Raw genomic sequence first — 12058 nt, 5'->3', positions numbered from 1 at the left:
AGAAGTCCCCCTGGCTAAGGCTCTGGTCTTGTGCCTTTTAGTCGGCAGCATGCCGGGATTATGGTGCAGTAGGCCGGGAAAGGGGGTCCGAGGCCGGGAGCCCAACAAAAACGTGTCTTTACTCCGCCATGTCCAGGCCACGCCCCCCCCTATCACAGAAGTCTTTTGCAAGTCGCACTGAAGTGATAAACTGCCTTTTTCATCAGCACAATCGGCTGATGCCGATTAAACGCCAAATATCGGCCGATATATCGGTCTACCTCTAGTTGTAACTCCAGGAGTCACATCAGAAATTGCCACCCCCTATAGGAAACAATTGACATTGGCCCAGAAGACTATTGGGGAAGATGGTGGCACCATGGATGGAGTGGCAGGGGCCAGCTCGGATCTTTCGCCCCAAAATATAAACTATTTTCTGAAAGCGGAGGATTTGTGATAAATTTATTGTAGCTGCAGTTTGTCACATGTAATTTTGTACAAATGTAGTTTGTGCATGCAAACACAATATAATCATTCTAAATATAAAAAATTACTCTAATGTACATAATTGAAATGTCAGGCCTCAAATATTGCCCAGGAAATGATAAAATGGTTGTAATCTAAACTGTCCATGGGCGACTCTCTATAGAACCAATTATATTTGAGTTGGCCATAAATGATGGTCCTGGAATTATTCATCTCGCTTGAATACCTATTATGTGTTGTGCTGTTGGCGAATACCTAGGTTGCGCATATTTTTGTGTGGGAGCAAAATCCTTAAAATTTGTTTTGTTTGTTTTTTTTGCCCAAATTTTCTATGATTGTGCAGTTTTATAAAGACACCAGGTCTATTGGACTGGAGGAGCACTTCTGCAGCTTAACAAAGTGAATGACTTAACAGCCTCGCTAATCATTTCAACCATCCAACCAAACCGCTGGATTTAAAAACCCTTTGATTTTTAATGAGTAAAACACATATTTGGCAGTCAAAGGATTAAAAGCACTTATGTTTAACACTGAAAAGTTCAAATTTTATGTTATGTTTTTTGCATGGAACGGGACAAACCACGAGTTGCCTACAAATTGTATAAAGGCTATGTCTTTAATGTAAAGCTAAGAAAATGAGCAAAAAAATCTGCAAAAATGTCTGAAGGGAGAAGAGCAAGGGGCTAATTGTAGGTTAACTAAGGGTGTTAAATAACACATTTGTTAAACTTTTTATTTTTTTTATATTTACGTACTGGATCTCTAATTATGTGCACATCAAAGGACACTCCAATGCTCTACAAAAAAAGGATTAAAATATGTCTATATGTCTATATGTCTATATGTCTATATGTCTATATGTCTATATGTCTATATGTCTATATGTCTATATGTCTATATGTCTAGCCTGTTTTATGAATTTAGGCAGTATGACATACAAGGAGGCTCTGAGCATATGAAGTTCAAAGATTGTTTTTTTTGGTATATACCTTGTAAGCTCCTGGTCCTCTAGTGGTTAATTTAGAATGCTCTTTATTTTATTCTTTCTTTATACATTAAATCTGCTGCACTTACTTTTTACCCCATGCTATAGATCAGTGGTTCTCCACCTCAGTCCTCAAGTATCATATCGGGCCATGTTTTGGGAATTTCTCTTATGGAAAATTGCCAAACATGGCCTGTTGTGGGTACTTGAGGACTGAGGTTGAAAACCACTGCTATAGATAGATCATGCCACACTGCTCCGTTGTATACATACTATTAACTTTTTACTACAAAATCTTCTTCAATTAATACATTCTGATATATATTTGTCCAACGGTTTCCCTACATAAGCTATCTGTCTTATATATTTCAGTTCTCGTCTATACATTCGTCGTCCTTTATAGTTGGGTCAGAAAAGCAAGATCTGGGAACGCAAGTAATCGCCATAAAACTAGGCTTTTAATGATACAATATAAAATGATACATACGGTATATCCATAAAGTACCATGGGGTCCCATTAGTAATCTATTCTGGCAAGAAAAATATTTGAATCCTTTGGAATTAACTGGTTTTCTGCAGCAAGTTGCCATATACAGTAGAGAAATTTATTTTTAGGTTTTGTACGTTTTTCCACTTACACCGATTGTCCCTTAATTTCGTTGTATGAGGAGGAGAACCCGGTAACATATCGTTACCACAGTTTGTTGACATTTGGTGATCGGCTGTGAAAGGATCACAGCCGATCACGTGGTAAACGGCCATCGGCCAATGGCTGTTTACCAGCATCGGTGATGAGCAGTGTTCCTGGGAACATGCCGCCACCGATGTGCACACGCAGCGTGCTCGAGATCGCACGCATGCGCCGTGCAAAGTGGGCCGGTACCGCCTGTGATTGGCTGTGACTTCTTCATCACGGCCGATCATGTTTTAAACAGCCATGCCCAATGGCTGTTCACCCCCTCCGTGGTGAGTGGTGTCTCCGTGACACGCCGCCACCGAAGGAACAGGGATGTGTGCACACGATCGCGTGCATTCCCTGTTTAAATGGAGGGCCGACATATGCCGTAACGTGAGTCGGGCAGAGCCGCCCACTATCCGCCTGGATGGTGGGCAGCAAGCAGTTAAAGCAGTGTTCCACCCACACATTTATTTTATTAATTTTTTTTTTTATTTTATTTTTTTAAGTCAGCAGCAGCTACAAACACTGACTTGCCTCTCCAGGGAGCCGGCGATGTCTGCCCCCTGAAGCCACTCCGTCCATTGGATTTGGTGCAGGCGCCGCCGCCATGCTAACTAAGGGAAACCGGCAGTGGAGCCTTGTGGCTTCACTGCCCATTTTCTACTGTGCATGCATGGTGCTTTGTGAATGGCCAGCTGTCTTTTGGGACACACAGGTCCCAGAAGACACTGGGAGGGGGGCTAGATCATAATTTCCGGTGAGGAAGTGAACCAGGAGCTCCGCAGTATAGGAAGTGGCAGATTAGGATGGCTGCCTAGCAACAGGGTCTTTCTGGTAAGTAAAAAAATATTTTTTCTCAAAGTTTTTTAATGTTTAAAGGAGACTGCTAATGGTGGTTCTTATATTTTTTATTTTTTTATTTTTTTTATTTTTTAGGATTGAGGACTGACTAGGCCCCTCCATTACCTTCATGCGCTTCTTGAGTCATTCCTTTGTTGCCTTGGCAGTAGGTTTTGGGTCATTGTCATGCTGGAAGACCATCCATGACCCATTTTTCAGTGTCCTGGCTGAGGGAAAAATATTTTCATCCAAGATTTTACAGTACATTGCCCCATCCATTGGCTCCTAAATGTAAATGCGGCAAAGTCTGTCTGTACCTCTAGCAGAGAAACGGCCCCAACACATCATGTTTCCACCTCTGCTTGACTGTAGGGATAGTGTTCTGTAATGCTGAGCTATATACTCCTGATCTTTAATTCTGGGCTGTACTATACTCCTGATCCGTAATGCTGAGCTGTATAATCCTGACCCATAATCCCAGTGGCGTGGCAGCTGGTGCTCAATACATTGGCTGAGGTGGTGGCAAACTAAAGCCACCCCCCCCCCCCCGCAGGAGACGGATAGGGAGACTGCAATAACACCCCCAAAGCGGAAGACTGACCTGAAGGCGACGATCAAGATCTGCGCTGTAGACTCCTGACGAACTTTCGTTACCTGACCTGTATAAGCTCATGTTTTTACATTCAACTTTTCTAGGGGCCGGTTCACATCAGAATGTGGTGCAGGAGACATGCATTCCATATGTGTTTCCCACACTGCCTTTGTGATCTGCATGCAGGTACCAGTGTATTGGTAACAGCACCTCAAATGTAAATCGCAAATGCAGTGCGTGTGTGGGCACCATATCGCATGGTTTCCGCAGTACCAAGCTGTGATTTGTTACAATGTGTGGTTGATAAATCTGCAGAAACTGCCAGGTCTGCTTGAAACACATCCTTTTTAGAACGTTTCTAGAACCCTGTTGAATCAATATCACAAAATTCAGACTGTTGCTAAATCTCCAGCCAAAATAGGCTTAGTAGTCAATTGAAAGGCAAAATAGAGCCAGCAGTTGGGGCTCTGCTCTACAGGAACTACAAGAGGCTAATACCAGGTCGTATTCGGGTATTTAACTGCTTGCTTGAATTTCAAAACTACAATTAGGTGTTAGAGCCACATTACTTTTATATATTTGCCTAGAGTTCAGCTTTAAGGCAAAAGGTGATCATACCTGGTACAAGCGGTGTGTACCTACTGTTACTAATTTTGAGTTGCCTTTTTATATTTGACTAACAGGTTCCTGTTACGCACTTATTTATAGTCCTTTTTTAATATGGCTTTTGTATACAAAGTGTGTGAATTTTGGGGTGTACCTTGAACACCTAGGGTCTTAACCCTGAGACTTAACTATTTACTGAAATCTGTTCACCTTTCTATTTGGATATTGCTGGATTGGATTATGGATTGTTTGGGACATCAATGTTTACCAATCCAGGCAGTCAAAATTTCTCTAAATGGAAGTCCCAAAATAGCAGCTTTTAGAGGCTTCTAACATGGGCATTTCACTTTCTGAACCCTTTTTTTTTTTTTTTTTTTTTTTTATTTGAACTTTAGGAATACATTGGAAAGTAGCGTAAATGGCAATGCCTCAAGAACCAGGTGGATAGACAGTTTGAATTTCCTGGCTTACAGACAATAAAATGTTTGTTTTTCCTGGTGCCTCCATGGCAGCATACATGTGATAGAGCTTCCCCTTCAGGACTAGTGAATGGCATAAATTAAAGGGCATTGACCCTCCCCCCCCCAACATTCTCCTTTTTATTTTTAATTTTTTATTTTTTTTTCTCATACCTCCTTGATTGGTGAAGAATAGCAGTATGTCGATACCATTGCAGTCGGCAGCATCCGCTGGGTTAAGCCTCTCCTGTTCTTGGGCCGCTAATAGCGCTGATAAGACTGGGCACCCCTTCTGTGGATCTTTTGGGGTCTTGCAGAGTTTCCTTACAGGTGGCAATTCAAGAACAGATAAATGATTGGTGGAGGCAGCAGCAGGATCAGGTCCTTTTCGGTCCCTTTGGTCAGGTTAGATTTTTGTTGCTTTGGATCAGATCATGGTGGTTAGGTTTTGGAGTAAAGGTATTTTTCCTCATTTAAAAAAAATAAAATAAAAAGTATATGTAGCAAAAATGAGCGGTTGTAGAGGTGTATTTGTATTTTAGTAAAATTTGTCCCCTTTTAAGATGCTTTTATTCCTGGTTCGCACATGTGCGACCCAGGCTTTGTCATTTTACCCCCCCACCTTTTTTTATTTCTTTTTTAATTAATCCGACATTGTACATTTTGTTAGATTGCTCTTTGGGGTCCTATTTTTGTCCTTTCTGTATTTCTTCAGCTGATCCTCCTGCCCTTTCCGCCATGGGCTATTCGTCTCAGTCAAGATCCTCTTGTATCCAATAGCTATGTGGACCACCTCTACGTGAGTATTTAAAAAAAAAAAAAAAAGTGCGCAACTGACAGACGAACTTTGTTAAAATCCTGTTCCCCCCCCCCCCCCCCCCCCCCCCCAAAGCGGTTTGTAGCGTGGTTCCACTCTCTGATAAGCTGGTTTGCAGAGACTGTCTCAGGGACTATGCAGCTAACTGGGAATTAGAAGGTCAACAGGTGGTTGACCTACTCAAACAAACCATGAGAGACTCTGAGTTGACAATACTGCGCAAGTATTGGATTTGGAACCCGACATTGCAGGTCCATCAGTTGTTCGTACACCTTTGCCTCCATCAGGAAAAACTGCTAAACAAACTCCACCGATGGTATCATCTGAGGACTCTGATGAATCTGATCCATCTGCTTTCAATTTCTCCCTGGTTCAACCCTTTGTACAAGCGGTAAGGAGCACCATTGCCTGGGAAGACCGGGAAGAGCCTCCTCAAAAATCAAAATCAAATGCCTATTTCCTCTTCCTCAAGAGAAAGGAAAATCTTTCCCATTAATGAGGGAGATCATAGAGGATGAGTGGAATAAAAAAGTTTTCTCTAGTATGTTTATCCAAACTGTAGCCACTGGCAGATTTGGATACTCGGTCCTCAAGTTCAATGCCTGTGGTTGATGTGGCTGTAGTGTGTCTGGCAAAATATAACTTGGAGGATTCAATGTCTTTCAAGGATCCCCTAGGTGGACGTATTGACCTAGACCTCAAGTGGAGCTATCTAACGACAGGGGCAGCTTGCAGACCAGCCATTGCACTGTCATCCAATGCCATCAGGTCTTGAATGGAAAATGTTGAGACAGCCCTGCACCAAGACGTTCCTAAAGATGACCTAATCAAAGCTCTGGAGGAGCTTAAAGTGGTTTGGTACCTAAAAATGAAAGTTCATGTTATTAAAATCAACAGATAGCATACTTAAATGAACCCTGAAAAAAAAAAATATTATTTACTTACCTTTTATTTCTGATGTTTCAGCTGACTTCCGGGTTGTCCTCCCGTGGGAGTAGGCGTGGCTATCGTCCTCGCAATGGTCCCTGGGAAATTTCCCAAGAATCCATGGGGGACAATGAAAGTTTTTTTCTTTCCTTGTCACTGCTCTCACTGAGCATGTGCAAGATGGAGCGGAGCATGCTGGGAGCCAGACGTCGTCATATACCAGGAAGTAAATGCCTGTGGGCTTCAGACGCCCACAGTTAAAATGTAAAACACCAGAGCAGGTTTTTATAAGTCATCCTGAGGAAAAGATTTGTCGCGCCGGGGGTCAAATAAACGCCGGACGTGGATGCCAATCGAAGGTAGCACTCGCCCACCAGTGAGACAGGTAATAAAAAAATAAAAAAAGAGTGGAATCCCGCTTTAAGTTGGCGGCAGATTTCATAGGAGAAGCTACGATTAACACAATCCCTTGTTTGGCCAATTCAATGCTCCACTCGGTTATGGCAAAACGGGCCTTATGACTAAAACCTTGGACAGCCGATCAAGCATCAAAGCAGAATTGGTGCAAGATTCCCTTTGATGGAAAATCTTTGTTTGGCGAGAAACTCGACAAAGCAATCTCCAGAGTAACGAGGGACAAAACTGGCTTACTTCCTCAGGACAGGCAGGTCCGGAGAACAAAGGCCTATTTATCCCGATTCCAGCAATCAAATTCTAGAGACTTCAGGCAGTCTCTTCCCTTTAGGGACAACAGGAAATCATGGAGAGGCACCAGACTTTTTTTTGGGAGCCAGAAAGAACAAAGGAGGGGACAAAGTGTGTGGTTTTTTTTTTTGCCCCCCCAGTAGGAGCCCGGCTAAAACTTATTTTCCCCATCTGGCCCTCCAAGTGTCAAGACCCATGGGTCCTGTCAATGATCCGGTAAGGTCACTTCTGGACTTTCTCTCAGCAGCCTCCTCACACATCTCGGTTATCAGCCTCCTCACAGAAAGCACTGGCCCTAAACCAATCTGTAGAGTCTCTGCAGCATCAAGGGGCAGCAATACCGGTTTATCCCAGATAGGGTAGAACTTCGCCCTCTCCGAGGGTTTAGGCCTAAGGTCACCTCAATGGCAAACCTGTCAGAACCATGGGCATTACCAGTTTTCATGGACTCCAGAATCAAACTCCTGTCACGAGTTTGACATTATCCAAAGTCCTCAGGGCCTACTTGGAAGCCACAGCAAGTTTCAGGAACTCTGAAAGATTATTCATCATCCCATGGGGTAAGAATAGAGGAAAGGAAGCTTCTACCAGAACATTGGCATCCTGGGTTGTCAAGCTAATTCAGAAAGCATACAGGGTGAAGAACTCGGAACCTCCAGCTCAGGTGAATGCTCATTCAACAAGTGCGGTATCAGCTTCTTGGGCAGTGAGGGCAAATGTTTCTTTGGAAACAGTATGCAGGGCCACCACTTGGACTTCTTGACACGCGTTCCTTAAACATTATTGTGTCGATCCCGGAGCTTTTACGACTGTAGAGTTCGGAAGAGCAGCACAAAGTGCTTTTATGTCTGTATCTGATTAAAATTTTTAATTAAAGCGTTAAACCCACCCACATGAGCTAGTTATTTATCACATGTATGCTGCCATGGAGGCACCAGGAAAAAATTGTATCATACTTACCGTAATTTTCCTTTCCTGGTGCCAATCCATGGCAGCATAAGCTTCCAAACTCTGTATTCTATATTACAAAGCATGTTGGAAGGGGCTAAGCCCTTTAATTTATGCTATTCACTAGTCCTGAAGGTGGAGTAGAGGCGGAGCTCTCACATGTATGCTGCCATGGATTGGCACCAGGAGAGGAAAATTACAGTAAGTATGATCTGTCTGATCAGGTACATAGTCACACTGGCCTTTAAGTTGTGCATATACTGTATATTTATAGAAACGTTTTATTGTACTCATAATATGGTCTATTTTTACCTAATTCACAATTACTTTAACCTCTTCCTTTTAAAGGTATGAGCTACAGTTTACTGATATTGTGGATAGATTATATGTAAACATTACAGCTTAACGGTGGAATTTAATTTACTATCAGCTGGCCAGTACCCAGTGAATCATACACTAATATAAACTGTCATGAAAGTTGCTATATCAAGCGGCAATAAAACTAGCTAGTAAGCATGCTGTCCATGAGCAATTCCACTTACCTTGGAGCCCAGAGATGTTGATTCTACTGCATGCTGCTTCTGGGCGAGACTAAAGCTGAAGGGTTTACAGCTACCCCCAGTCTGATACCCTTTGTTTCCAATATTTTACTAATGTTTTGGCCATGTACAATGCAAAATTTACATTACCAAATTACCTTTATGTAATGTTATGGCATGTCTAAAGTGGTTCTAAAAGGCTCTGTTTTTTACCTTCATGCATTTTATTCAAATTTTATGGTGAATCAATCTCTATGGAAACTGTATACCAGAATTGGACGCCATTTATTACAGGTATTTATATAGCAAAGAACCCACGAGTAACAGCTAAAGGCTTGAAGATCTCCATAGATAAGTCTTTGAACTGGCAGGGTATCCGTGGCAGAACACCACAGAGAAAGCTGCCACTGCATGCCAAAAAAAACCATTGTGGTGTGCCTGAAATTTGCAAAGTTAGGGTCAAAACTACTTGTTCCCTGAGAGGAAATAAATTAAACTGCTAAAGGGATGTCTCTTTATATTGCAAATCCAAAACACTTTGTGTGTACAAATCCGCATCACTACAAATACCCAGTTTGCATACGTAATAGTATCTCCATATTGTAACTCCAAGCCATGACCATTCAGATTGGGTCTTCAAACTTGAGTGGGAGATGCTTAGGGGGGGGGAATACAATCTTTTAGTCTACATAAAATGTAATTTTGTAGTTGCGCCATAGTTCTAACTGCTGTGAAAGTCAAAATATTGCAAGGTCTGAAGGCTCTCATTTCTGTTTCAAAATGCAGATGGGAAGATCTGAATTTGGTGTTCCATACACCTACATTTTTTGGTATATGGTGGAATGGGAGGTTTGTTGCAATGTGTGGGAGACAGATCTGCAGAAAATTTTTAAGATTTTGGAACAATCTTAAAATGGGGTTCCACCCAGAAATGGAACACCCGTGGATCGGAATTCCCCCCCCCCCCCCGGGGGGGGCACACATTTGGCACCTTTTATAAGGGGGAAGCGAATACCTGTAAAATTCAGATGTCTGCTCCCACTTCCAGGGAAAGATTGCTGCACTTTGTGCAACGAACCCCCCCCCCGCTGCCTTCTGGGAGACGCACAGGACCCAGAAGACGGCAGGGACCATTTAGAACACTCAGCGCAACTGACACATGCACAGAAGGAAACAAGCTGTGATCAGGGTCATAGGGATAAGGCAACAGGGTTTGGGGCAAAGCTACTAGGCAGAGAACAGGAACAAGATAACGGTTAGTGGTATCTGGCAGCAAGCAAAATACTGGAGCCAGGTGTAACAGCGGAAGAGAGCTTAAATAAACTCGATGCATCAAGTGGAACTGATTACTGGGATCTGCTGGCTGGGTGACTCCCACTGGTGGACACTGGCACTACAAACTTCCCCTTTGGGAAGCACAGTACTATCAGCAGGTGATCCACATCCCGACACCTTGATCTGATGACCAGTATCATTTAACTTGCTGAACCCAGGATGTCCTTCTGCTGCTTCTTACTCCTGCAGTTGGGGCTCTGCTGTACAGGGAATGCATGAGGCTAATACCAGGTCATATTCAGGTACATAACTGCTTGCATTTAAAAACCTATGTGTGACCTGCAGTTTGCTGATATTGTAGATCGGTTATATGTAAACATTCCAACTTTGCGGTGGAATTCCATTTGCTATCAGATGGCCAGGACCAGTGACTCATGCACTAATATAAACTGACACGAAGGTCAAGTGGCAATACCGAGTAAAAAAAAAAAAACTAGCTAAGAAGTATGCTGTCCATGATGATTTCCACTTTATTCCAAGGCTTAACTTGGAGCCCAGAAATGTCAATGATTCTACTGCATGCTGCTTCTGAAGGGTCTACAGGTATAATATTCCCTTATATAATTCAACAGTACATAAGACGGAGTGCTTTATTAAAATGAGGGTAATCCAGTGTAGCATACCAGGAGTTTACAGTCTATGGTATTAACAATTGGTTTCTGTTGAACAGAAAGGACTACACATAGATCAAAATTTGGCCAGTTCTTGCCAAACTGTCTGAATTTCAATCAATTTGTACCCAGCACGATGCCTATTACACAGGATCAGAAAATTTGGAATGAAAAATACTCCTAAGCGATCGTAGGATAATCCTGATTTGTTTGTACACAGCCTTCAAGAGCTGATCATGATAGTTCATCCGAAATTATCCATAGGGCAAACACAAGAATATTCTCATACAATACTAGACCAACCAGATATCAACTTTCGTTTTTAAGCAGTACAATATTCGTAGCCTTAGTAACCTTTGTTTTTCAATATGAGACTAGCATGCAAAAAACAAGACTATAATTTGTCCAATATTCTCACTGTGTGTAAGACTCCATCAGTGGCGGCCGGTACTCAATTTTTTTTTTTTTTTGGGGGGGGGGGACACAAACAACCTTAGAAGAAATCAAATGTAGCCTCACTGTGCCCCATCATATGCAGCCTCTTCTTCCCTTCTGCTTGGCGTCCAATAGGATCGCTTGTGCCTTCAGCCAATTGGGTATTAGACCTGTGCTTCCTGATTGGCAGAGAGGAGGTTTAGTGTTAGGAAAACCAATATTCATTTGCTTTTCTAACAGGCTAAATGTTCTGCGCTCAGAGTCCACCTTTTTTGAAGCCTATTAGAGCCTTTGGCTGTAATCAGGTGTTTCAAAAAACACCCCACTGCTGTAATTCAGGTGCCTGGCATCTGAAAAGGGGACGGACGCCTGAATAGGGGGTGGCCATGGATAGATTCTTCGCTTTCTACATAGAGGGGGTGGTGACCGTGCGCCCTTAACCACTTGCTGACCAGGCCATACCTGAAAGACGGCTACAGCGCGGTCGGCTTATTCTGGGAGGGCATCTGGAAGACCCAGTGCATCATGGTAAATGGTAGCGGCTGTTTACCACATGATCGCTCCGATCACTTGTAAACAAACTCTGTACAGTGGGAGAGGGGGAGAGATCATTGCAGCAGCTCTGTGGGCTGGATCTGTAATGCCCACAGCGCTGCACAGTGCCCATACTCTGCAATCAATTTTAACAGAAACTTTATTTTTTACCGAATTTTAAGCCTTTTTTTTTTTTTTTTTTTTTTTGATTTCTAGAGCAAAAATAAAAAATCCCAGCAGTGACTAAATGCCACCAAAAGACAGCTCTATTTGTGTGAAAGGACAAAAATTTCATATGGTTACAGTGTTGCATGACTGAGTAATTGCCATTCAAAGTGAGAGAGCACCAAAAATTGGTCTGGTTAGGAAGGGGGTTTAAGTGCCCAGTGGTTAATAGACAGGCCACCCCTGCTCTCCATAATGTCTAATCTTCCCATCTGCAGTGTAAGCTGCTCTATTCCATTGAATTGCCGTTTATTTATTCACTGTCATGTTTGTCTGCTGTAGTTGACAAGCCTTCAAGTCTGTGTTGTGCCTCATTTAGCCAGATCTTGTAAATCTGGGGATTGTTGCTCTTGGGGT

General features: G+C 42.7%; 1 protein-coding gene across 1 annotated transcript in view; it reads left to right on the top strand.

Moving 5' to 3' along the window:
* The window catches only part of HVCN1 (hydrogen voltage gated channel 1), a 74187-nt gene that overhangs the window by 41259 nt on the left and 20870 nt on the right, over positions 1 to 12058 (top strand). The window lies entirely within an intron of this gene.

Source organism: Lithobates pipiens, unplaced genomic scaffold (assembly GCF_037356315.1).
Source record: "Lithobates pipiens isolate NorthernLeopardFrog02 unplaced genomic scaffold, aLitPip1_a1.2 Scaffold_3, whole genome shotgun sequence".
NCBI classification, from domain to species: domain Eukaryota; kingdom Metazoa; phylum Chordata; class Amphibia; order Anura; family Ranidae; genus Lithobates; species Lithobates pipiens.
The sequence above is the reverse complement of the archived record's forward strand: the minus strand, read 5'-3'. Positions and strand labels throughout refer to the sequence as shown.